Here is a 1,120-nt window from a genome sequence, read left to right as displayed (position 1 = left end):
GGGGGGGGTATATCTCGTATATGTGTGATGGTCTTAAACAGTTTAGAAAAATGTTTTCTTCAATGCCAAAGCGACTTCAGGGTAGATTAAGGGGTCCTTTTGGGGAGAGAGTGGCTCAAACCTATCACCTGCTACATCTCTCCATACCTGGGGTCCTGTTCTTATACATTTATGCTGTCAAATCTTATTTTGATGTATGTATTAGCATGCCTATGGAACGTCTGATGGATGAAAAACACATTTGCACCAATGTCAATTAATGTGCACTGCAAATTAAATACATAAATGTAAGGGGTTTTCTTTTAGCTCACGTCAAACATCTCTTGTGATTTGTATAATAATTTGTCTTTTATTTTGTCAAAAGTGCAATAACAGGCAATTGCAAGACAGTTTTCAACAACTTCCTTTCCCTTTTTCCAACTTTCTTCTATATTAACATAACAGCCGTGCTTTCATTTGCACTTAACCTCTCACATGTGATTTTCTCATCATAATCAGACTCTCTCAGCACGACCCCGCTCCACACTCACACACTCACACACTCACACAGCTTACACACTCACACAGCTTACACACTCACACAGTTTAACTCACCTCCACACTACCACTTAACCTCACACAGCTTACACACTCAACAGCTTACACACTCACCACAGCTTACACACTTCACACAGCTTACACCATCACACAGCTTAACTCAAACTCACCACAACTCACACACTCACAAGTTACACTCACCACAGTTAACTCACACTCACACAGCTACACCTCACACAGTTTAACTCCACACATCACACAGTTACACACTACACACGTTACACACTCACAGCAGTTTAACTCCACACTCACACGTTTAACTACACATCACGCAGCTTAACTCACCAACTCACACAGCTTATACACACTCACACAGCTTAACTACACACTTCACACAGCTAACTACACACTCACACAGCTTAAATAAAACAACTCACAAAGTTATACTACCACTCAACACAGTTAATACACACTCACACAGCTTAACTACACACTCACACAGCTTAACTACACACTCACACAGTTATACTACACACTCACACAGCTTAACTACACACTCACACAGCTTAACTACACACTCACA

General features: G+C 40.8%; 1 protein-coding gene across 1 annotated transcript in view; it reads right to left on the bottom strand.

The window, feature by feature from the left end:
- Nucleotides 1–1,120, bottom strand: part of si:ch211-168d23.3 (BRD4-interacting chromatin-remodeling complex-associated protein) — a 62,152-nt gene that overhangs the window by 3,732 nt on the left and 57,300 nt on the right. The gene's annotated exons all lie outside the window — the stretch shown is intronic.

The sequence above is a fragment of the Etheostoma spectabile genome, unplaced genomic scaffold, assembly GCF_008692095.1.
Source record: "Etheostoma spectabile isolate EspeVRDwgs_2016 unplaced genomic scaffold, UIUC_Espe_1.0 scaffold314, whole genome shotgun sequence".
NCBI lineage: Eukaryota > Metazoa > Chordata > Actinopteri > Perciformes > Percidae > Etheostoma > Etheostoma spectabile.
Note: the sequence above shows the minus strand (reverse complement) of the source record. Positions and strands in the feature narration are given on the sequence as shown.